At 39.7% G+C, this 27,051-nt stretch overlaps 1 protein-coding gene across 6 annotated transcripts in view; it reads right to left on the bottom strand.

The window, feature by feature from the left end:
- NPAS3 (neuronal PAS domain protein 3) overlaps positions 1 to 27,051 on the bottom strand; it is a 798,065-nt gene that overhangs the window by 454,184 nt on the left and 316,830 nt on the right. The window lies entirely within an intron of this gene.

Genomic DNA, 27,051 nt, shown 5'->3' with positions numbered 1-27,051 from the left:
AATTAACAGTGTGCAAATGCTCCACTGGCAGACTGCAGGAAGGACAGCCATTTTGGCAAGTGTCATTCCTAATTTATCAAACTGTCAAACCTTCCACTCAGGTGCCTGCGGTCACTGTCTGCTTCTTAATGCTACGTTGTAAAAGCTGCAGGAACCGTTCTTGTAGCTTGACAAGGCACAATACTCAAAACTGATTTTAAAATCAAATGTACAGTTGTCTTAATTATTCTCAGTATAAATGATGTTTTAATTACAAAAACAGAGTGGGAATATTAAATCGGGACTGGATGCTAGGTTTACGCAGGAAGCAGAGAACGTGTTACCTGTCCTGAGAAGTAAGAGGGACAGGACAGTTTATACCATGGCATTCTTAAATTTTACTAAGTATCTGCATAAGCCTTTTGTCTCCCAAATTTACACACTATTAATTCTTAATGCAGATTGAGTGATAAGCTTTTCTCCCTGTACTTGTTCCCATGCCTTAGAGATGATCATGACGAGTGATACAGCAAGTGATGCCTGCGTCCTCGGAGCACTTTCCCTTCGCTCTGGTTTCAAGTGCTCACAGTTACACAATTCCTCATGGACTGACGTCCCATTAAAATTCTATAAAAGGCAAAGCAAACCCAAGTGTTACCATCTTCCACGCACTCCTCACTCCTCAGTTTAACAACTATTTATCGAACAAAACACTGTACTCAGTGCCTGAGAGAGAAGAGGTAAAAAGGTGCCTGGCACCGGTCTGAGTATTTCAGCAAAAACCTCCCTCTGCTACTTTTTAGACGTTCTTGATATTCAGCAGTCAACCACTTTTCTCAGAATATAAAAAGGACACTCTGAACATGGGGGCAAGAGCTTCTTTGCATTATGAAGGTAAACATAGAAGGGGAAGAAACAGCCTCTGCCTTTCAGGAGGTTAAGTTTTCATAGAGAGAAGTGATAGTGTGGTCCCAAGGATCGGAAGAAGCACTTCACTTTGTGGCAGAACTTCTCATTCATGGTCAGTCAGAAAAATCTTTTATGACTTTTATCACGTGGGTCAGATACACAAATAGGCAGAAAGGGCCTGTATCTCCACGGTCAGAACAGAACCCTGCCTGAAGCATGGGGCGTCTTACCCCAAAACACCTCCTCTACAACCTGAAATTCCACCACTACCTAGTCATTCCTTTGGATCTATGCAGCTTTATGTTTTCAGTTTCAACTAGTATGGTTTTACCCATCAAGTATTAATAGCTTATAGGAACTTTGAGTATGGGATTCAAGGAGCATGGACAGGACAGTCTATGGGAATGGGAGTAAAAAGACAAGACGTTGAGCAAAAGGGCAGGAATGAGAGAGAAAGCCTTCGATGGCAAACAGCCTTCTTTAAAATTTTGTTTTAAAAAACTTTTACCTTTATCTATGTATTTACATGTGTGTACATTACGTACACAGTTATACGGTACAGTTAACAAGGACATAATTGCTCTTCGAGAATGCCAAAAGCAGATTTGAATACCAAGCTTGTAAGATGGCCACCAGCTTACAGACTGAAAAACAAAGCCAACCACTATGGTTTCCATTACCATGAGCACATCAACCTGGGCAGATGCATGGTGTCAGAAGGGGGGTCAGAAGCACTGCACAGCATGAAGCCCCGCTGGCATGGCATTCACTGAGAGACATCGTGATTTTATCACTGTCAGTAATTTTCATCACTCTTGGCAAAATGTCATCAATACACCTTTAGCCAAGTGCATGTATCTCCCCGGCACTCTACTGGGGAACCCTACAGGAAATCCCTGTGCTCAGAGGGCTTCTATTTCCCACTACTCTGCAAAGCAGCCCCATCTCTGACAAGGCCAGGCCCCTTGCTCCCGCACGAAACCTAGCTGGCTCATTCTTCACTCTTGCAGGCTTGTCAGCTGTCTCTGGAATGCCTGCTCCCCCTTACCTGTCTAAATCCTACAGATCTCAAGGCTCATCACCTAACTTTTGTTTGTAGGACTAGTAATGATGCTGGGGCTTGCTGTGTCTTAAGGACACTCCAGTTACTGGATAGGATTATTTATATATCGATTTATGATACATCCACTAAAGAAATAATAAAATAAAAATAGTAATAGTGATGAATAGCAGGGGCTTCCATTTACTGAGCATCTACTTTGTGCTCAGCTGTCTTGCAAGAGCTTTACATGTATTAACACATCACCACCCATGCAGAGGCTGGGCCAATCATTATTTCCGTCATATAGTTAAGGAACTGAGGCAGAGGACTGCCAAATGAGCTGCTCGAGGTCACCTACCTAGGAAGTGACAAAGCTAAGCGTCAAACCCAATTTGGCTTCACTGGCCCTGCTTTCTTTCTGCTGTGCTATTATGTCTATGGACATGAATTACATTAAGCCCCAAGTTCCCCCAAGCAGAGTGTAAGGACCACTGTTCTCCTCTTATCCATAATGAGGATGGAGAATCTGAATAAAGGTGTCCCTGATGCAGGTTACCCCAGGAGTTACTGAGAAAAGCCAAAAAGATAGCCCAGTACACACTATTTCCCACTGTTTCCCAGCCCATACTGCCTCCTAAGGACAAATTCCATCCCACTTTGAGTCCTACCCTGTGTTGGTCAACTCTAGAGTGTCTATACGTCTCCACAGTCTTGCCTTGAAGTTATTTTGAACTAATTAAGCAGGACAGGCTCTAATCATTGGTTGATACTCCTTGCTATCTATTATTTACTTTTATTCCCCCATGAAGCCTGGTGTCTGGTAGGAAGTCTTTTATACTAAAATTTAATTACCTCTTCCACCCGAGGGGCAGTGTGCAAAACCCTGATAACAAAATAAATACATGAAGGTTAAAGAAACTCATCTTCGTGTGGTGCTTCACATCACCGGGAGAGGTGACATCCTCTGCAGTTTTCCACAAGTCTCCGCCGTTTGAGCGACAAAGAAAGAATTCAGCATGGAGGCACGAGCTGGAGAAGTCAAAAGACATCCTAGACTTCCTTGATTCAACCCTCTGAACTGTGGTTTCCTCATCTCGTCTGAGGTTTATACAATAACCTTCTATTTTACCAGTCATCACCCAGTTAACAAACACTAGTCATCAACAACTATACGTTTTCTTTCCCAGAAAGAAGTGAGATTAATTTCCCCAGTTAGATATGGAAACTAGTCTCAACAGACTACATCTGCCTCATGCATGTACTGAACATGTATTCTACGTGCTTCCTTTGCCATGTGAAGTGCTGTGGGTGACACAGATGTGAATGTCATGGTCCCTGTCCTCACCCAGCTTGCCATCTCTTGGGAGTGTCAAAGCACTTCCTCTGTCTACCTTCTCCTCTGTGGCTCCAACGGCATCATCTCAGAGGAGACTCATTACCTGCACAAGAGCAATGATTGCTCAACTAATCTGTTTCTCTTCCCTCTGTGATACCCTGCTACCAGAGTAATCTTCCTGAGAACACCCTTGAACCCCCTCCCAGTCAAAACCTTCTATGTGTCCTCACTGATGCCTGAAATGCACTCTCTAGGCAGTCATTCCAAGCCCCAAATTTCCAGCCCTGCATCTTACTCTTTCCTTACACATTCATGTTCTAGCCGCACAGGGCAACTCTTTCCTAGGTACACAGCGCTCACCTTTCTCCTCAAATGCTGTTCCCACTGTTCCCTTTCCCTAACGTGCTTTTCTGTTGCCCAACATCCTACCCTTCCTTTGATGGTTTCTCCAACCCTACATCCTCCACAAAGTCCCTCCTGATTGACCTCTCATAGTAGCAAGGAATCTCTTTCCCTTAAGCCCCACTCACTCTAGTCATACCTCCCTTAAGGCATTGGTCATATTCTGGGCTTGATTCATTCAGTCAGAAAACATTCACTGAGTGTTTACCATGCTCCATGTACTGGTGATACAGAAATCAAAAATAAAACATGCTCCCCAAAACTCATAATTTATCAGGAGAAGTAGACTCGTAAACAACTAACAAGTCACTGTGACAAAATGCTCTGTATGAGATTTCTCAACCTTGGCACTATGGACATTTTGACCCAGATAATTCTTTGTTGTCTGGGGCTGGGGGAGTGGTTCTGTGCATTATAAGATGTTTAGCAGGATTCCTGGCCTCTGCCCAGTAGATTCCAACAGCACCCCCAAGTTGTGAAAACCCCAAATGTCTCCAAGACTGCTCCCAGTTGAAAACCACTGTGTTACAGGATTTCACAAAGAATGCTGGAGGTGCACAGGAAGGCAGGCCTGGGAGCGTCTGCTTTACCAAGGAGGTGACACAGCTGGACCCTGAAGGATGAAGAACATCTGAGAAACAGGCTGGTGTGGAGCACAGCCAGGCCTTCGTGAAAGCACAGAGATCACACATCGAATGGTATTTCTGAGGACCTTAGAATCCAGCGGAAGCTGCATACTGATGGCGCAGAAGGGAAAAAAGAGAGGCTGGAAGGGGCAGGGCTTAATATTCTAACACATTCATTATATACCATCAGATCAATATGGTGGTACAACTAGAAAGGACCTTAGGAACTGACAAAGCTAATTTTCTGTTTTCCATGTGAAGCCCCTAGGAAGGAGGGAAGAGCAACCAGACTTGGGGCTCAATTTCTCCACTTCCTACGGTTTGTACACTTGAGTCAGCAAATTCCTAAGCTATCTCACCTGTGAAACAGAAATGCTAACAGTGCTACTGTAGAATTTTTTGTTAAGGATGGGTGACTAGCACCGTGCCCCCCACAGTTACTTACTGCACATCAGTTTCCTTCTCCCTGTCCTTCACAGGACTGAACTGTGCTGTGAGAGAGGGTAAGGGCTGCCGCTCACTCCTCAGTGCAGCATCTACACTCCAACACGTGGCAGAGTAAAGATGGCCGTAAATTCTTTGCTGCTTCTTCCATCAATCGGTGGGAACAGCAGCAAAGAAGGTAAAATAGGTAGAGTTTATTTCACCTTCCTTTGGGTCCAGACTGGCCTTGTGACTTGCTCTGACCAAGAGAAAGTGGCAGAAGGGACACTGTGCCAGCATCTGCCTAGTCTGCACGTGGCCAGGTCACTTCCATTTCTGTTCTCATGGAAGCCAGCTGCCATGCAGGAAGTCTCCGCAGCCTGAGACCGTCACTGTAAGAAGCACCCCAAACTATCCATGTAGAGAAGCCACATGCAGGAATACCTAACACTCTCATAACCAGTTCGCACGTGCCAGGTGAACGCTGACACACAGTCCCAGGTGAGACCAGCAGAAAAACTCTCCACCTATCCAAAGAATCATGAACAATATTAGATCATTGTTATTTGAAGCTACTTACTAGGGGGCCCTTTGTTACACAGCACAGATCACTAAAACAATTACATACAGTAAAATTGGTGGACCCAGCTAGTATTGGAGGCTTATAAATGTTGCTATTTATATAAAAAGATTATTTATATAAAAAAGGTTAAGTCAACAGGACTTGGAATAGCCAGAAAACGTGTTAGGAGATGCTGGACTTATGCTATAACTTGAAGGATATTTGGTTAATATTTTATTAAGAAAGCATGGAATCATATTTGTTCATGTTAACTTTACATTTTCCTCAACTATTATAAAATTTTCAAATGTACATAAACATTAAAATAATAGCAGACACTCCTCATTTCTCCCTGGATTCAATAATTGTTAATATTTGTCAATAGTTTCTCAGCCTACACACATGCACATGCAGTCTGGGGAAACATTTCTAGATCAACTGTAGACATCATGACATTTTAAAATTTTGGTAAACTATATGTAACATAAAATGTACTATCTTAACAATTTTTAAGTGCACGGCTCAGTATTGAATACATTTATATCGCTGTGCAACCGCTCTCCTGAATTCTCTTCACCTTGAAAAACTGAAATTCTATACCCACTAAACAGTAATTCCCTATTCCCCTGGCAAAGACCATGAATGTGACTACTCTAGGTATCATACAAGTGAATCATACAGTATTTGTCCTTTGTGACTGGCTTATTTTATTTAACATGATGTCCTCAAGGTTCATCCACGTTGTAGTGTGTGTCAAAATTTCCAAGGGCTGAGTAATACTTCCTTGTAGGTATATACCATGTTTTGTTTAGTCATTCATCCGTCAGTGAGTACCTGAGTTGCTTTCACCTTTTGGCTATTGTGAATAATGCTACGAACAAGGGTGTACAAATATCTTTGAGAACGTGCTTTCATCTTTTTTGGGTATACACCCAAAAGTGGAATTGCTAGATCATATGACAAGACATTGTACTCCTAAATTCTTCAACATGCATGACTTTAAAATGAAAGTATTCTGCTGCATAAATCTTTCATTTTAGTGGTTTAAAGTTCACATTATATTAGCCATTAGGTAATACCCTGGGTTTGCCTTCTATCCCTTCCATTCACTGGGTCTATGACTTTATTACTTTATTTATTTATTACTTTATTTATTTATTTATTTTTGAAGTATAGTCAGTTACAATGTATCAATTTCTTGTGTACAGCAGAATGTCCCAGTCATGAATATTTATATACACAAATTCATTTTCATTAAAGGTTATTGTAAGACATTGAATATAGTTCTCTGTGCTATACAGAAGAAATTTTTTAAATCTATTTTTATATATAGTGGTTAACCTTAGCAAATCTCAAACTTCCAAATTTATCCCTCCCCACCCCCTTTCCACCAGTAACCATAAAATTGTTTACTATGCTAGTCTGCTTCTGTTCTGGGCAACCTACAGATTTAATGTGACCCCTATTAAATTACCCGTGACATTTTTTCACAGATCTAGGACAAATAATCCTAAAAGTTATATGGAATCACACAAGACCCAGAACTGACAAAGCAACACTGAATAAAAAGAACAAAGCTAGAGGAATAACCGTCTCAGGCTTCAGACAATACTACAGAGCTACTCTAATCAAAACAGCATGGTATTAGCATAAAAACAGACATATGGATCAATGGAACAGAACAGAGAGTCCAAGAATAAACCCACAGACCTACAGTCAATTAATCTTTGACAAAGAAGGCAAGAGTATACAATGGAGAAAAGGCAATCTCTCTAGCAAGTGATGTTGGGAAGCCTGGACAGCAGCACGTAAGTCAATGAACCCTCACACCATACACAAAAATAAACTCAGAATGGCTTAAAGACTGAAATAAGACAAGACATGATAAACCTCCTAGAGAAAACATAGGCAAAACATTCTCTGACATAAATCTTAGCAGTCCACCCAGGCAATAGAAATAAATGCAAAAATTAACAAATGGGACCTAATTAAACTTACAAGCTTTTGCACAGCAAAGGAAACTAACTAAAACAAAACAACCTACAGAATGGGAGAAAATATTTGCAAATGATGCGACTGACATAAATTTAATTTCCAGAATATATAAACAGCTCATACAACTTAACAAAAAAGCAAACAACGCAATCCAAAAAATGGGCAGAAGACCTAAATAAGCAATTCTGCAATGAAGACACACAGGTGGCCAACAGGTACATAAAAATGCTCAATATCGCTAATTATCAGAGAAATGCTAAACAAAACTACAATGTGGTGTCATATCACACCAGTCAGAATGGCCATCATTCAAAAATCCACGAACGATAAATTCTGGAGAGGGTGTGGAGAAAAGGGAACCCTCCTACACTGCTGGTGGGTATATGACTTTAAACAAACTACTTAGCTTTGCTAAGCCTTGGTTTCCTCACCTATAAAATGGGATCATAAGAATGCCTACCTCATAGAGATTTGGGGAACACTCTAAGAAAATAATACAGCAAAAGCACTTAGCACAGTGCCTAACAGAGGGCGTATGTTCTCAGAACACTTCCGCTGCTGTGATGAAAGAGTTCTGCCATGGGGCAAACTCATGCTGTTTTATCAAAACAGCACCAAAGTGCCACTTGCTACACTCTTGTTACTTTTGAATGTTCTTAAAAGGGAAAGCTAGCCTCTTTATTATTATGCTTTTTCAATGTAACCTGCTTTGCTTAAATCCTTCAGCAAAGTTAGCATTCTCTTTTCTCCCCCTTACACCTATACAGGACCTGAAACCCAGTCACACTTGAAGGAGTATGCTTTTACAGAATTTTAGAAAGAGCTGTAGATGTGTGATCTAATCAGACTTCCTCGTCCACTTATTCAAGCCTTCGCTTGAATAATCATCACAGCTCAGTCCCTCCCAGTTCTAAGGTCTTGTTATGACTGCTCTTCCTCAGACTGAGTCAATACCTGCCCTTCTGGCTCACTCCTCGGGGTACCGATGAGATGACTCCTGTTTTAGATTAGAGAGCAAGCAATTGACCTCTAATATCCCTTCCAGCTCTAAGCGGACATGACATGCTTTATGCTAAAGCATGCAGAGAGACAGTAACTTTTTTCTAGTGATAGTTCAAGATTATATGTGTCTCTCTTCATGGCATTCAACAATTCAGATGACAAACAATGCAACTGGAGCTTGTATGATGTGACATGGACTGAATTTATTTTATTAATCAACACCGTGACTAGTATAGTCATGTGAATTAGTACAGATTCCCATGTTCAGAGCCAAAGGGAAATTATTGGGGCCTTAAAAGTAATATTTCAAGAGATACCTGAGTCCCTGATTCTGCACGGCTAGAGCCTCTTTGAGTCCGCAAGATGCCATATAACGACCCCAGCCCTCATGAGATCGACGTTGCACAGCCAAACCCAGGTAACACTAGCAACAGAAATCCATCTATCATTGATCAATACATTTCCCACTTGCAGGGTGATATATATTACAGGAAAGAATTCAATACATAAGCCATGCATGAGAAAAAATTCTATTGACTTCATTCATATCAAACCTATTGTACAAACTTCAAATTGCTAAGCTAAAATTTGAGGCACAATTTTGCAATGAAGGTAACTGATACATATTAAATGCTCAGTGAGCTTCTTTTCTTTTAGATGATTCTGAGAATCACTAATTCTATGTAAAAGACAAAACAGAGCAAACATTAAGATTTAATGTATAAAAGATCATTTCCTACAAAAATGTGCTCTATAAAACTGTAAAAGGAAGTTGCAGTTTTAACTTTCCTGAGACGCTGTTGTTCCACATTGAGGTTTAGCCAGTCCTGGCACCAAAACAACTCTTTTATAGTTGGAAAACTTGAAGGTAGTAAGTCTTATGCACATCTTTCACTTTCTGAATTCCCAACAAAATTCAAAATCCAGGTTCCTCTGGTCAACTCTTAACTCTCATTTGTCCACAGATCACAACTCCTTACCCCACACTACCTAACCACCGTGGCTCTCCCCACTGGTGAATTTTCCTGCAATATCCATTCCATGGTAAGTGAACTCCTTCATCCTCAACCTCCTCACAGAACACACATTTTACCTCTAACTGAAGCTTGGCTTTCCTCACATCCTCCTGCAGGACTCTGCTTCTCTTACAATCCCTCTAAATGGAGGCTATGTATCACTGCTACCTTTCACACACACACACACACACACCCCCCTAGGAATAAGGGTAGCTTAGCTCCCACTATTCCTCTATTCTCATGCAAAATCTCCTGACTTAGAGCACATAAGCCTAATTTTATTCCTCTCTCATCTGTTTACCCTCTAACATTCCTTGCAATTCTTAATGACTCCATCCTCATCTCTGAGACATAGATAATGCAATAAAGAATCTATGCACTGTTGAAAAGACGAAAACTAGTCTAAATCATCTACTGAATAAAGCCGAAACTGGTAAACAGACCATCTTTTGCCCACATTTTCATAAATTGCCCATATTTTCTTAAATTGACAATTCCCATGAATTTCAGAAGGGAATTTGGTTGCTGAATCCCTGAGACAGCCCACCAGCATGCCTTTTCATAGCTTTCCTTTTCTTTTCCTATCTGCCAATAATTCCAATTATTTCCTCCAAGAAGCATCTCGACATCAAACCACTGCCCACTTGAATCTTGCTGTTGATTATGTTGCCCATGTTATGACCTTTTCTCCATGTCCCTTTAGTATTTATACCTAGAGTTTTTCATCATTTTATCTTGCCACCTGGTGCTATGAACTCATTATTTAGATCTTTAAGGCTGATCTCTACAAGCAGATTATAAATTTCATTAAGGTATGGATGTGGTTTCTATTTTTATTAGTCTTTAATAAATATGGCTTCTATAGGTTGGCAAAAATGATTAAAATTAATGCACAGAAATATTACTTTTGTTTCTTTTTTGAAGAATAAAAAGGCTCTCCTTTGCCACAAATTAGGCTTGAGTTTGTGAGCAAATCAGACCAAATTTTGCTAAAGGTTAAATAGTAACATCAGCATGTTCCCTTACCACTCAAATTTTGTAGCACTGGCGGTCCACATATTACTGGAATCCATTCAATGTTTTTAATATCCTGCTGCAGATTTACCATTTATTACATGTGAAGATAATATTCTATATGTAGATGAGAGGCCAGTGGGAAGGAGTAATTTTAAATAATAACAACCACCATATACTGATCCCCCGTATGTGTCAGGTACTTCTTACACGTTCTCTCTAATTCTTATCCCAACCTTATATATAGACACCATTCCCGTCATTTCACAGAGCAGATGACTGAAAAAGAGTTTTGATCTCCTGTGCAGTAAAGAAAGGATCTAATATTTTAACTCTGTTCTCTGTGATTCAAAAGCCTTGTTATTTATACTATGCCAAAGTAACATGAATTAATAATTAACAAGTTCGGGAAATCCATATTTAAAACAAACATTTATACCAAAATGGATATGCTTCATATCTGACTGTCACTAAGTTTATGTTCCATATTTGGACATACTAGTTGAATTTGCCTAAAATTTTACCTCTTATCACCTAAGAATCTATAGTCAGGCACTTATTTATAAAGTAGTCTACTAGGTTCAGTCAAATAACACCATATATAACATCTTGAAACCCAAGGGAAACAAAAAAAGTCAGGAAATAGTCAAATAACATAAATCTACAACAAGAAAAATGTGGTGCTTCAGGCTCTATGTATTGGAAGCACTGCCTCTGCAGACTTTGAAAAGAGTTCAACAAATTACGGTCAATGTTTGAAAGGTAAGAGAGAAACAATTCTTAAAAATAGCAAACATGACCTACAGGAGCGCTTAAATAAAATGTATCACAACTGCAGAGAACCAAAAGTGGGCATGATTCTTTGGTACGATGCCTCTAAGTAATCACTCATCACGTAGGAAGTCATCCCCAAAGTCTGTCGTGGCGGAGTGATTCAAGTTCAAAGTTTTGGTAACTTAAAGCAAGTAACGACAGGGATCATCTCAAGTAATCACAACTGGCCCCTCATCTGGAAACAGCTACTGAAGTCACAGCTCCTAGTGGCACGTGTATACACTGCGTTGTTCCCGTAACGCTGGTGTCATCTTACATTCACAGGGCCATAAAGATAAAAGCGCCTTAGAGCAAGGCCCTTTGCACCTCAACAGCTAACACTGCCTAGGGGAGGAACAGGGCTTCATTCACAGATTCCACCATCAGGTATTGTGCTACGGAGGTGCCCCGGTAGCTGGTTTCTAAATGCTTATTCTGACTTGTTCTCCTCTTAGAGGATCACTTTAGATGGCACTGTGATTCAATAAACCACTGGGATACAGCATTAACGCTCAGTATGTTAGAACTTGAATATCCATTCATATTACAATCAGGGGATTCAAATGATAGATTGTTTCTGGATCAGGGTTTCTCCAGTCAAGAATACTTTTATCTGATGAGAATGACTATTTTGACTTTGAGATATAAAACCCATAGAGATACTAATTCAAATACATTTAATCTGATCTCCATGCATTCCGACACTTCACTGCTACATCCTAGCTATTCTTTATAGGAAAAAACTTATTGTACTGCCAAAAACACCCCCTGCCACCTCGAATGACAAGAGCATTCATGCATTTTCATGAGCTCATTTCAGGACAGGAAAAGCAAGTTCCACAATTCCCAATAAACACATTAAGACACTAGAATATTCTAAATGGATGCTATAATTAAAGGACCAACCACCATAACCCTCTATATAATGACCAATAATAGGCAATCATAATGTCTATGAGTTAATAAAATTATGAATAGCTTCTCCTATCCCCCCAAAGTTGTGTGTATATGTATCTAAGGCTTTCGTTTTTCATTTGGTTTTGTTTCAATCGTCCTCACAACATCTGAGAAACATACACTCAAGTACAGAGTTTCACATCAAAGGCTGGAAGAATCAATAACCACAGCATAAGGAAAACAGACTTGTCGATCTACTCCATAATATGTAATACATATCAGAAGTGATACTGAAGACACGGTCAGGTAATTTAAAACTACAAATGATATTTCTATGGTGAAAATCTTTCAGGAGTAAAAATGCCAACTCAGTGTTGCAATTTTTTAATCCAAACCGTAATTGGAATACAGCAATTTAGAAAAAAGACATACTTCACTCCTGTTGTTACAAGAGCCCACAGGTGTGATCATCTAGCTGAATATTTCACACACTTACACACCACAAATTGTGATTTTCAATCAACCAAGATGTAAGGAAGTGTGAGGAAGCTGCAGGTCTCATTACAAATGCAGCCTGGGGAAGAATGGCTAGGAACCTATCTGTGGAAGTGTCTAGAGACAGCGAGGAAACAGGACCAGTGCTGCATAGACAGAACATAATCAGGGAATTAAATAACAGTAGGAGCAGTATTAGCAATAAATAATAATTACAGCAGTTTTCTTAAGACTGTTCTTATCTGAAAAGTTCTTTGGTTGATCTGTTAATCGCTCAATATGCCCCCATAATGATACCTATGTCGAAATGCAACCACAGTGCTGACTGCTGAATTTCAGCACACCAAATGCATTAATGTTCCCCACCGTGAAACCACTCAAAAATGAAGTTGTGGAACATAGTCTTTCTTGTGTTACAGCCCAACCAAATTATTCAACATCACAGACATCACACCCTTTACCCCTCTGTGCTTTGGCATGTGTCCTCCCATTACTGTCCCCCTTGATGAACTCCTACTCATCCCTCAAGATCCCTCTCAAACATTATCTTTCCTTCTCTCTCAGGCCAAGAGATACCTTTGGCACTTACTCATGCGTATTAGCAATCATTGGTGTGTCTCTACCCCCAGACTGAATTCCTAGGATGCAGATATTGATTTTCATTTTTTTTTTTGTCCAAATCTACTATGGCTCATAATACCTACCTAGTAAGAGCTGGATGGGCGGAAGGATGCATGCACTCATGAATAACAAGGCCCTACATTTCAATCCACATTCTAGTGTTACAGAAACCTGAATCCTGCCAAGACCTGTCGAGACCAACTCAGAGGGTTGGAGAACTCAGGTTTTATTACACCGGTGGGCCCAAAGGAGTTAACACTCCAAGCTCTGGACCCCGTCTGTAGGTTTACACAGGCTTTTATAGGGTTTTAGGTTCCAAGTAAGTTTGCACCATATGCAAATGAGGTGTTAGAAATGGACCAATCAGGAGCAAGCTTTTGGGAACCAATGGAATTTTAGGAGTAAGTTTCGTTTTCCGAAAAGCAAGCCATTTTACAGAAGCACAAAAGCAGGAAGGCAATGTCCCTGCCTGGGAGGTCCTGCTGGTCCCTTTGTGGGTTTTGCCCCTTTATTAGTATTTTGACTTTGTGCCATAACAAAATTTGGTGCTGGATTATCTGTCAGCTGTAGGACTGACTCCAAATGGTACTAATTTGGGAGTATTCAAAGAATTTCCTGCTTCATGGTAACAATAATTCCAATTAGAAGTTGTAGATTATGTAGGTTCAGCATTGTACCTCATGTGCACCTAGTACTAGTGCTTTACAAAGAGAAAATCATAGTTATGATCAATAACAAACCAAGCCAAACTCAGACACATAACGTGTTCTTTTAAAAACAAGGCTTTTGATTAAACACAAGCTAATCAATCAGTAAATAAACTGACAAGTGCTTACTGCACTGTGCATTTGGTTTTCATAATTTGATTTTTCTTTTTTTTTCATTATCATTTCAAAATACTGAGAGCATCTTGCCAAAGGATAGCTGAAACAGGACGATGACAAAATTCCAAAGGATATCCCCAAATGCAGTAAGAGAACTCAACATAAATACTTTGACACACCCCTTAAAACTCAAGTAAATTAATATCTCTCTTCTAGGAAGGAGAGCAAGCACATCCCAGAGATGCTAAGTAGGTTTTGCTGTAGCATTCTGCAGAGTCACATGCTGGATGGTGCCAGCCCTCATCACTGAATTAAAAATCCGACCTAACTGATTTGAAGTCTAGTGTTCAGTGAAGAAGACAGAGTGCAGAGTGATCGGAAGGACACACGCACAGGCCCCTAAGAAGTGGGAAGAGACGGCTCTTCTTCTTCACAGTCCCCACAGTGCCCTCTTTGAAGCATTTCTTTGTGGACTGTACACTTCATTCTACTGCATTTCAGTCAGCTCCATGGTAGACAACACCATCCGTCTTATTTCATCTTTTTAACAAGGACTTGATGAGGTGACACAGGACTGATTCTTAAAAACACATTACCTGCTATGTGAGGCATTGTGTGACAGGAAGAACTATCTTAGTGACAGGCACCTGACAGCAGATTTGTTGATTTCATGGTCACTTCATTTAAAGTAACAACAGGGTGAAGTATGCCATCTGATAATCTGTTTGAATGTTGACTGTGAAAAGCACTTAACATTTCTGCCAGCTACCAGGACTACAGAATCTGTTCTTCAATATGTGAGGGTCTGTCTTCCTCTTTACTCATTTTTTTTTTTATCAATTCTCTGCCTCCATCTCCTTTTTCCTCAGAGGAAATCCCTCAGTAACTTTTTGGAAATACATTATGCAGAGAAATTTGGCACCAAGGATAAACAACTCTCCTTTAAGCAGACACTTTTTAAAGACGTTATGTATTATACAGTTTGAGGCTGCGAGCTGAGAAAGAGATGTGGGCCACTTTTTCAGACATCCACAGGCTATCCTGAGAAAAGTCATTTAACATCTCTAAACTCCAATCAGGGGTGATAATGTGTGTATGGCTGTTGTATCCTTCATTCTCTACACGTTAGCTTGAGAAAACAATAAGTTTAAGCACCCGAAGGTCACATTTTCATACATTTTATGGCTACATTTCTTTCTTCATTCTCATCATAGTAAAAACAAAAACTCAAACTGGATCACACCAACGACCTGAAGGGAATGACTTTGCACGCATCACCCATCCAACTGGTGTCACAGAGATCCTCCCCATGTGCGGGGCAAGGGCTTCTTGCAAGGGACATAAGGACAACAATGTCTCCCAACTCCAGGGCTGGCTGAGCGTTCGCTTTTTACACGCTAGGGGAAGGCAGACTCAGAGAAAATAATCATCACCATGTTAATCACAGTAATAATTTGTTCTTGTAAAGCATTTTGCAGCCCATTCCAAAAATTAAGCAGTAAATATAAAGTCTCTGAAAAGAAATCAGTAGTTACAGGTGACGGAAGAAAGGCACCTTTAAAGTTGGAACAGCTTGGAGAAAAATCATGCTCTAGGCACAGCCAGCCTCTACGCAGAAAAGGGTTAACTTCAGATTGCTTGACGAAATACTCTCGCCTTCTTAGAGATCTAAAAATTATCCGCACCAACTGTCTCCTGTCCTAATTGCCGGGAAGCACACACCCACCGACGCCTCGGCGGAGCTGCGCGGCCCACACGTCCCGGAGCTGCTTGGACACCAACACGCTTGCAGCTTTTTAAACAGCATTAACTATGAACCAGAAACAGCCCAGTTAAAATTTACACTTTCTTTGAAAGATTTTTCTGACATATTCAATGCTGGTGGAAGCTGAGGGGCTGACGGCCCTAGTCAAGTACAGTTGAGTGAGCAGCCCGAGAGCCTCCCCACCCTCCACCTCCAGGGCAGGTGAACCGTGACTCGGAGGGACAAACCTCTCCTGCCTTCTCCATTCCTTTCTCAGAAAACATTTTTTTAAAAAAAGGAAGGAGGAAAAAATACTTCCTTCCAACTATTGTTTGATGATTTCTTTGTTTAAATAAACATCTCTATAGAAGGAGGCTGTGGGAGCAATGGCCTGCTCTGTGGTTTAATCTGAATCTCCTCCCGTCAGTTAATTTCTCACCCAGTTTCTCCCGAGTGTGATAGCCAGCTCATCGAAGTGGGTTTTTCTTTCCCCTTACAGTATGTTTCCTTTTATAATTTTCAATGATCCTTCTCCATCGAAAAAACCACTTCACAGTTCTTAGCACAGTTTACCAGGGATATGAAGGAAAGCGCCAGCTATGCACGAAGACTTTTTCCTAGAATGCCATCCTGAGCGCTGTAACTCAAGTGCTTTTAAATAGTTGTATGCCATTACAACCATTTCTCTATTTAAACTCTTTTTTCAAAGCTTCTATTCAAAACTTCCCAGCCTGTTGGGGTAAATAATTATTTGTGGTTATTTTGATGAAATGCTTGAAAGATGACAAGATTGGCTGGGAAAAGCACTTAAGCAGCACCCCTCTAAACCAAAGGGAGGAAATTTTCAGGTTTCACTAAATAAGATGTGCGTCTCCCTGTGGGTTTTTTTGTAGATGTTATTTAAAGCTGTAGGAAAGGCTGGCTATCTTGAGCAGATTTCCAAACTTCATCAAGCTCTTCAGAACTGAATACCTGTGAAGCTTCCTAATATCTGGCATTTGGTGGAAACTATTGTGTGAACCCAAGCTTCATCACTTCCATTTTCTGCCATCTGGAGGATACTGGAAATGAAATAAAGACCCCAAAGTGTCTGGTTTTGTGGTTGGGGGGATGGGGCGCACCCAAGGTATTAAGTTATTCAAACACCAGTAACGTATGATATTGCACATTCCCACTGTCACCGCCTTTGTTGAAAAGGATTTCCCTGACCTTTCCTGTAACCAGCAAACAAATAAGCCCTCTCTCTCAGCGGGAGAGAGGCACTGGTCCATTAGATCATTAAGCAGTTCTATTCAGATACCCCCCATTCTCCTGTCCTTGGCCCTGAAGAGGGAACTGGCAGCGTTCCAACCAGTCAGAGAGGAGGCAGGCAAATGTGACTGCGTATGGGATAGCTTGAAACGTCTCAGCAGGACCCAAGTCACAGAGCAGACAGCACGGAGGGGAGGAAGCGGCACTACACGAGGGGTAGTGTTCCAACAACGGAAGGCTGGTGTTTCAGCCTGCCAAACAACGTAATGACTCACCCGGGCAGGAAAATATTACCACCATGGGGATATTTGGATCGTCTCAGTCTGAGAGTAATTAGGGACTAAACTACAACAGCATGCTTCAGTGATGAAATGAGAAAATAAGCAATACCTCTGTCAAGTTCTGATTGGTGAATATTAAATGGATACGGGCTCCTATCATCTCCAACCACAAACTAGGAACTCGCAGCAGATTGTCAGAATGGAGGACCATTTCCACATTTTCATGGAATAAGACACACAAATGTGTGTGTGCACACACGCACGCGTACGCACACACGGAGGTGAAAAATGTTACAGTTGGCACAAAGAGTTTTAGGGAAAATCATTATCACAATTCTATAATTCATTTCTACAGCAGGCATTTGCTCATCCCGCAGCTTTTTCCATCCCTAATTACACTGTCTGCAGAGGGGGAAAAATGAGTCCAGAACGGCAAATGCTAACAATGTCATTTTATTAATAAGAATGATATACAATCTCCAAAATAAAAAGCACATGTGTTTAATGACTTTAGGTAATGGAATTATTTTACTTATTAGTACCAGTTGCACAAATGTAAATTCTCTGGCAAAGAGGACAAATGTTAATTTTTATTTCTTTGTATCTTCAAATTGCGGACAATTTGTATTCATTAGACAACGTAAAAACCTCTTTTCCCTTATAATTGTAAAGTGACATGATAATTAAATCGGATAACCTCAGCAGCATCCGCAAGTTAAGGAATCACTTACAAGCTGGCTGGCCAGAGCCCAGGCACATTAAAGCAGCAAGCAGAGTTGCACATGGATAACCCTTCATTGCAATGGCCAGGTCAGAACCTCAGTCACGCAGAAAGAGAAAGATTATTCAGCCTAGAAGGCCTTAGAAAGTCAGGAGGAAGACTGTCTTCTCACAGGAGCCCTCACCAGACTCTTCCAGAGTCCCTGCTCTGAATCCTAGACACATACTTGTCTGACTCCCTTCACCAAGGCTCCCTCTACCACCCACTCCCACCTCCAAAAACATGCCCTCCTACCAGACCAGTCTCACCAAAGCAGAATGAGAGGCAAACACAAATTATCTCCTCTCAATATGAACAACCTCTATTAGGCCAGGTTAATAAACTCTAATAGATGTAAGGGCTAATACAATATTCTGCTATTGACATAAACATAAATATAAATTTCAAAGAAAATAACCTACTTTAGTAAAACTACCTGTGCAATAAAAATTAATGAACTCCAAATGATTCTGCACATCTCCACCAAATTGTATTTTCAGGCTCACATCTTCAGGACATGCTGGGTGGTTTGATGCATTCCCACAATTCATCTTCCTGCTAAGCCAATTTTAATTTAAATGCAATTAAAGGCTCAAAATGAACATTATGTATTAGATAAAGCCCCGAATCTGCAGACTATCATAAATATGATTTTCAGAAAAATTAATTACAAGCCATTAGGGTACAAGTCATCTTACTGCAAATGTTGAGTTAAATTGCAGAATTAGTTTGTTCGTTCCATTAAACGTTAAATACTGATTTTGAGCTTTGTACCAATTTAATATTACTAGGTCAGTTTATGAGAAAATGTTATTTATAGACAGAACTTCTAAAGTATCTTAGCATTTCTTACTAGTTAAATCATAGGCCTTCTTGGAAATGAATAAAAATAACCCTAAGTGAGTTTTGGTCAAATGTTAAGGATATTATTTTTCATGTGTTGCTATTTTTATCATTATGTATAATAAATCCAGTATTCTTCTTAGGCGCTAGTTTTTTTCCCCCAAATAAATACTTCACATTCATTCTGGCTGTACTTTAAGAATAAGGGAAAATACTTTACAGTTGTTTTTAAATGAAATATATCATGCTGATCTAATAAACCAACAATCCACAACCACCACCCCTACCCTACTCCTAGGCCAGCAGACCATAAGTAAGCCAACTAATCAAGCACCCAATGTTCTTGCTTACCCTGAACTTACAAATTCAGAGAATACCAGGTGTACAAGGAGCAAAACTTCTTTTTGAAATTATTACATCAACTCAAACTTTTAGTGGATATGTTTCCTAAAAGGCAATATGGTTATTCAAGTAGGGCACAATAATATCACTGACAGAAAAGAGTTTGATAAATCCAATGAAACTCTGTAGTGTTTGCTATACTATTGATTGACTGATTTAGTCATTCAATTAAAAGTGAGATGGTGGTATTTTTGAAAGGTTATAAAACCTGGGTACAGTAGTAATCAATCTCTTTACTTCTAATTATATATCTTAAAAAAAATCTCCCATATACCATTCAGCTGTGGTAAAAGTATGTATATATAATCAGAAAATACCTACATGATTTTTTAAAAGATCAAGCATAACTTCTGACTTCCAAAAAAGATCATCAAATTGTTAGTACGGTGGTAATCATTTTGTGTGTGTGTGTATGTGTATATATATATATACATACATATATATATATGTGTGTGTATGTATCAAATCAACACACTGTATACCTTAAACTTACACAATGTTATATATCAACTATATCTCAGTAAAGCTGGAAAAAAAAAACCCAGATAAATACATAAGTAATTGGAAACAAGAATACTATAGCTGCCTAAGATGTCTGAAATTCCAGACGAGTCCAGATGAGATAGCAGGATCTCTTGTTACTTAGTATGTGCATGTATGTGCAATTTACATAATAGTTTTACCAACCCTGGGAACCTTTATTAAAACAGGTATTTCCAAATATGGGGAGGCACTGTCACACAAAATAAAATAAACACACACACACACACAATCTCTTAAAGTATTTCCTCACTGATTGATTACATATGCTAAGTAAGTCTAGTCAATACCATTTTGCTACTTAGAAATGAGTGTTATACGCTAAAATATTACTAGGACCAATAATTTCTCTTAGCAAATGCTCAAAAAGTAATAATAGGGTCAATGTCACATATGTAAGCCCTGAGAAAACACATCACGTTTCATTTTTAATCCAAATTCTTTAAGGCTAAAAGATGATATGAAAACAGTACAGGCAGATAAAAATTCAGGCCACTAGATAATATTCAATGACCCACCCACACCTTGCTAGTTTGGCATGCTTGTCATGTTCCACAGATACTGATACACGAAAACAAGGGTTGTGTCTGAGGGCTAACTTGCTATGGGTAAGATTAAGGTGTCTTTGTAAAACAGGATTTAAACTAGATACCTTAACTTCTATATTTGAAACAGCCTTAAAAGAATTCAAAAGAACAAATGAATTATTTCAACTGCCATAGAGAATTTCAATCATCTCATCAAGTGTGGACAACTATAATTAGTTGAACTTCAGGTTCCACACTAGATCTTATGAATGGCTTCCAAGAGTGAACTCTGAAGCAGAGCAGCCAAGAGGCTTTCTCAAGACCTTAAAATGAGTCCAAAAAAAATGAGTGTCAAAAAACTTTGTGAATTCCTGTATTTCGGTCCTATCAATAACTGTCCCCCAACAACAGAAGCATAAGACCAGTTACTAGAATTTGAGACATCTTAGTTTCTTCATTTATTCTTCATGACTGCTGTACTCCAAGAAACAGTATCAGATACACAATGGGATGTTATCACTTCCTTTGCTGAAAGCATTTGACCCATACTATGAAGAGCTATTTTAAGGCAACAGCTTTTATTTCATTTTCTATTGTTCATTATTTCAGAACACCAATTTACTTTTGCTGTGTTCAGAAATAACCATCTTCCATTATTTCTAAAAAGTCTTGGAAAACAAGAACTAAGAAGTGAAAGAACTATTACAGATCAATTCTGAACATTTAAACTTGTGTAGTAACGTTTCTTTATAAATTTAATAGACACAGGCTGAACTTTGATCTTTTATAGCATGAATAAGAGTTAGAAAATTACACAGTAAGTATTTTATAAAAATTGATGTTAGTGTTTCAAATGCTACAGGGTTCATAATAGATTTCTTAAACTAAGTGAACTTTCAGGAGAGTTCAAATTTTCCCCTATAAATTATAAATCTATAATTGCCTGTCTTTTTTACATAATTATCCTGATAATTACCTTGGTACCCTCTCTGTTGGAGCACAACAATCCTATTCACCACAAAACGTCACAAGTAACTCTGCGATGAAGGTTCTAAATTTTGCCACACTACTTTAGAATTAAAAAGAGGAGAAGTATCTGGGGATTAAGTTCCAAAGTACATCTTCTACAGTTAAGCACGAGTCCTAATGGACAAATGTTGTCAAACATAAACAGCTTTTCCAAATACACCAGTCATGCATGAGAAGCCATTTCTAAAGATGAGAAAGCTGTGACTCAGCTTGATCAAGGCCTCAGATGTTGACAGCCTTTCTGATCCTGATAGAAAAAATATATAAAAGCAGTAATAAAGGGGAAGAAGCTTACAAGCACTTCCACATCATTACAGGACTCTGATGTACAGAGCGTGACTGCCCTGAGTGGAGACATGTAATGGGAAAGGAACTCGTGAAAGCTTGGGTACCTCTGTCTACCATGGAAAATTCTGAACTAGCCAGATCATCATTGTGTAGGAATTAGTCTTTGTTAGTACCATCACAAATAACCTTAGGTAGCAATGCAAACTGTTAGTGGTAATGAAGGTATTTATTCCTCTGAAAGTCTGCTTAACTTTTAGTCTCAGAAAATTTAAGTCTATGTCTATTTCATGTCTTTCTAGTATATTTCTAACTAGCCTCCTCTGAAACCTAAAAATAATTCTCTACTTCAGTTTCCTTCATCAACTACTCTCACACTTTGATGCATAGACTCAAAATGATCACTGGATTTCACCATTTCCCCCTATGTTTCAATTCATTTCAATTTTCTTCTGGCTACCACTGACCCTTGTTAAATTCTGAATACTCATCCATCATTTTTTGAGCTTCACTTAGTTCCCAGCTGCAGGACGAGATGAGTCATCACTCCTTCAGAACTTAACGTATTCCTTTCACCACAGTGCTATGAGATTTCAATTTGCTTCAGTGTTCTTTCTTGTATATTCTTCCAAACTACTTAACAATGCCACTCTTACTAGTAGAAAAAAATTTTCTGCCCGTGTCTGTCTACATACAAGTTGTTATATGTAAATCCTCTCCTCCTAAGTCCTCTTCCAAGAATCTGTTGCTGTTCATTACTTTGTTCATTAATTTCATCATCATTCATTAATTCATTTCTTTATTGAGAATCCAATTTCCCACAAGTAAAAGGGAAGACTGACACCAGGAGAAGAGTGAATGAACGCCAAGGGGCAGCCAAAGAAACACATTCACTATGATACCCCAGCGCTGGGACATGGACATAGAGCTCTGGTGGCCCCACCGATTCTGTATCTGGAGCCGCAGAGAATCGACTAGAACAGATGCAGGGATGCAGGTAGGCCAATCACGAAGCTTCATTTGCATAGAAAGCCCACAGTTTTTACTTAAATTACATATTAATTCAGGGTAACTTGAGGGATGATGCAGATTATAAAATGAATACAGTTTAGTTAAATAAATATGGTCAGATTAAAAATAGTATTTACTTTGTTCATTTATGTGGAAAAGGACTTCATAGATCAGACAATTGACAATTAAAAGACATTCTTACCTACACCCTAGAATCCTTTAAAATAAAGATTGTGCTACCTCTGTGTGCACAGTACATACTCAGAGACCATGTGGAAAGGGAAAACAAAGGTAAGACAGACCTTGGTAAGAGAAAAGGGTTAGAAAGAGGTAGCAATAAACATGCTCTCTGGTCTCAATATATTGATTTATCATATAAAGTATACTGGTCAGCAAAATTCCAGTAATTTCTAAAAATGGTAGAAAGTTAATCCATCCTAGGGAGGCAAAAAATGTCACTAAAGAACAGTCTGTAATGTCTTCCCTGAACCTTAATCTTTATCCTGGCACAATCTGAAAGAACTGATTGAGAAAAAACTAAACATCTGGGCAGTTTAGTTGGAACCACAACAGACCTTTCCCTGCAGGAAGTGCCTCAAAAATATTAATAACCAATCGCTTCATCCATTGCACAGTGTGTGATGAAACCTCCAGTATGTCCACCTTTACAAAGCCAATCCGAAAGGAGGGCAGGAAGGGACGCATCTTAAGCAGCCTGAGAACTTGGCACAGTTGAAGTGACACTCGCTGTGATGATAAATAATGTTCCTCACACAGCGGCAGCAGCACAAGGTGCCAACACCAGTGAACTAGCAAACTCAGAGGCTCTCCTGAAAGAGTTGGAAATGTCAGTGCACCCACTCCTTCCTAATGGAAAGATCCATTATGATTGATTCTTTCTATATGCAAGCAGCAGGGTTCCTAGCAGTACGACCAAAAAGAACCCCAAATATTTAATTTAGTGTGTTTGTGTTGGTGTGCGTGTTTCTTTGTTATTTTTTATTTGCCTGTTAAGTAGCCATGAGTCAAATTACTGAAGATCACGGGTAGCATCTGACTACTAGGTGATATTTTTAGTGAAATGCATACTCAGCATCTCTGAGTCAAAAATAATGATAAATGCAAGTAAAGGAGAGATCTAGGGAGGAAATAAAAATCTTCCAGTATTCATTGTGGGAACTCAGCACTTTTATTCTATGATTATTTTTGTTATATTCTGAATGACAGTAAACATAGTATTTCCATTTGATTAGAATGAATGACATTTAGAGGAGCATATGATATACACAGCATAATACACGGCTTTATGTATGTTAATGTGCTAACGCTCCCAGCAACCCAGAGTAGAGCTCCTCTTTTACAGATGAGGAAACTGAGGCAGAGAGAGTCAGCTAACTTGCTCAGATAAACCTCCTAATCAGTTGCAGCACTGGGATTAGACCCAGGCAGACTGCATTTCAAGCCTCTGTTCTCAACCCATTTATAGTCAGTTTAGCTTCGTTTCGGTTTAGGTATGAACCAAAAAGAATAGAGTTGAGAGAATTTCTACCCAAAATTCTGTGGCTATCATAAGACACCAAGTTTTTATGCAGACTTGGCAAATCTGGATGTGGATCTCTCCGACACAGGCAGTTACCCCCACACTTAGACGACACTGTGATACAGTGCTGGTCCGCAGCTGCACCTCAGGTGCCCTCATCTGTTACGACTGCAGTACCTAAGACATGCAGAACTCCACTGGGCGTAATAGCTCTAAATCAATACCTGGAATTAACGCCAGGAAAGAAATGCTGCAAAGACACAGACAGATAGGTAGGCATGGGAGGAAGTGCACTTATGCAAGAAAATTACCACCGTTTAGGTGAAGGTTTCATTACCAAGGAAGGCATGTGTATGCACATGTATATACACCGAATAACGTCTATGTGAATGTGTCTCTATGAAAGGAGACACTGAAATAAATAGCAGCATCTTCAATGGAGATAAAGTACCTCCTATAGGAATTAAATTTAAATTTTTGGAATATTCTCTACATGCAAGAAGGAAGGTTCAACTCATTCTCCAGTAGAATAGCAACTGAAAATCAAGACTAATTCCTCAGATTTCAAAGCTTCCATTTTAACTGTTTTTATTTCAGGGAAACATTTGGGGGAACTAAGAGTCATCATCTTTCAAAAGGTGGAATGCGTCATGTCTTGCGCTGCTTTAAGACTTGAGTATTTGCGAAGTACTGCAGCACACATGAGCAAATGCGGTAACATTCTTCCACTGGTACAGAGACACTGTATTAATTCTGAGCTTGTGAAAAGAGACAGGATTTCGGATTCATTCTGCATCTGACTATTTTTTCTAAGTGAGCAATACTATCCTTCACCAAAAGGGCACCTTGAGCTTCCAGCCAGCAAATAAAGACATTACTTTCTACAGGACAAATATTTGAAACAATATCACTCTTTATGGACTCTATGAATACTCTGTATTAGAACAAAATATATTTCATGTGAATCCTAATTAAAATTTCAGAAAAGAATAATCAAGTCTCAGATATTCACAGGTCATGATGATTACCTAGAACACATCCATACGCTTTACCTAGGCAACAGAGCCTGAGTCATAGTGTGGAGCTGACGGTGGCGGCAATGAGCAGCTGTTCTTTGTATTTAAGCAAGTTTGCCTTTGAGTCCTCTACTGAAGAGTAGGATTTGCCTGATGTTTGGAACCTTCCGAGTGTGTCTGCAAGGCTGTGGGAGGCCAGGTGTAGCTGGGTAGGAAGGACAGTCAGCCCTGTGCCACACACGGTGTCAGGCTTTTAGTATCTGGAAGGGGCTTCTAAAAACAAATTTTTGGTAATGTCTCATCAGAATGGTGGAGATCAGAGGCATCAACTTGAGGGCTTACCTTTAAGCCACTACTTTACAGGAGCTAGAAGGTGTTTACCCTGTTCTTGGTCATCAGAGCATGGCTTCATCACGGGCTTATTTGGGGAAATTGTGTTGTTTCTTGTTGAAGAGGGTAGCTAACCCCCTTCACCCTCCCTTTCCCTATTCTCTTCATCAGGAAAGGGACAAGGACCATATTTTATTCATTTCTGCACAGTAGCCAGAATGGTTTTTTTTACACATAATAGACACTTGGTGATTGAAATCTATTCTTGTTTTAAAATACTACTTTTTGCACAACTACTTTTCTGTGATTCCAGCAACATAATTTGCTGGAAATCCTTTTATAAATCCTAGCTTATAGTAGATAAAACTGGTCTATTTTTCCTGTGAAATTACCTTTCCTTCTTAGAGCCTTAAGAAATGGCTTTCTGACAATTAAGACTCCATTCCAAGATTCCAAATGCCCCAGCATCACAGTCAGGGGCAAAATGCTCCACGATCCAGCCCCACCCTCCTTCCGGGTGGCGTCGGCAGAGGCAGACCTCACGGGGCCCTCGACACCCTGAGGGTGTGCTCATCACTGACACCTGCTGATGCTCTTCCCTCACTTTTCAGTCTTGGGAGATGCAATTCCTCATCATGTTTTGAGGCCCAGCATTGCTACTTCTTTATTCAACAAATACGGATGTCTTTACTATCAAATATATGTCAATCCCAAGAAACTAGGAATAAAAGTCAAGCAAAAATAGACACCCTCCCTTCTTTCATGGAGTTTACAGTCAGTGGAAGAGACAGAAACTGAATAATCCATGGCTATGGAGGGCAAGAATGAGCCCTTAAGAGTTTTTAACAAAGGAATCAGATGCAGAGTAGGGGCATCAAAAAGGCTTCCCTGACGAAGTTATGCTTTAGATCAGATAGGAAGCAAGAATCAAAGCAAAACAGATAGAAGAACGGGGTACCAGGATACAGCCGGAAATACATCTGAACACAGTGGAGGAAAAGAACACGGAGAGTCCAAGACACTGAATGAAGGTCAATGTGGGTGAAGAACAGAAAGAAAGTAGAAGTTAAGAGAAGTAGGCTGGGGTCAGACCATGATTTCATGGTAGAGTCTGGACCACCACAGCTTAAGCACGATGAGAAACCACTGCAACTTTTTCCTGCTCCCCAGGAGAGAGGTAAGCTCTCCTTCGTCTGAACTTTAGCTGTACAACATTTGCATCTTTCTTATGGCACCATCACATCCTACCTTGTTCCATGTGTCTCTGTGCACACACCCCACCTACACACCTTGCTTCGCTTAGCACCTGCACAGCATGCTACCTGCAGCTCTTCAATAAATGTCGTCTTCCTGGATTGACGACCCATGGTTCAGTGATCGAAGATTCTTTCACCTTGAACTATCCAGTTACTAACAGACCTCTGTTTATTTTCATATATTACTTTAATAGTCTTAACTGCTGAATTCTGAATGCTAGGTGTTTCTAGAATTATTTTTACCCCTTGGACTTGGCCATAAAGCAAACTATAACAGTTA

This window comes from Vicugna pacos, chromosome 6, assembly GCF_048564905.1.
Source record: "Vicugna pacos chromosome 6, VicPac4, whole genome shotgun sequence".
Lineage (NCBI taxonomy): Eukaryota > Metazoa > Chordata > Mammalia > Artiodactyla > Camelidae > Vicugna > Vicugna pacos.
Note: the sequence above shows the minus strand (reverse complement) of the source record. Positions and strands in the feature narration are given on the sequence as shown.